The sequence below is a fragment of the Thamnophis elegans genome, chromosome 16, assembly GCF_009769535.1.
Source record: "Thamnophis elegans isolate rThaEle1 chromosome 16, rThaEle1.pri, whole genome shotgun sequence".
Lineage (NCBI taxonomy): Eukaryota > Metazoa > Chordata > Lepidosauria > Squamata > Colubridae > Thamnophis > Thamnophis elegans.
Window position 1 is genome coordinate 30161007 of NC_045556.1, and position 287 is coordinate 30161293.

The following is a 287-nucleotide window of genomic DNA, read 5'->3' on the forward strand; positions in this document are numbered from 1 at the left end:
GTTGCAGTACCCCCTGCAGCGGCGCGATGGCAGCCTTCCCGCCAGAGAGCCAGGATACCAACAGGGGCCATCACGAGGGTGCCTCGCGGCAAGGCTCCCTTATGGGCCATAAGTCAAGGACTAGCCATGCCGTTCCTCCTGCCATGGCACGAATCGTCTTTTTTTCACCCCACCTCCAATTTGAGGGCAGCAGGAAGCCCAAAATGACATTTTTCTCACCACCCACAAACATCCCAAGGGGAGGACTTCATAAGAACTAGAAGCACGACTTTCCGTTTGTCCTGAAA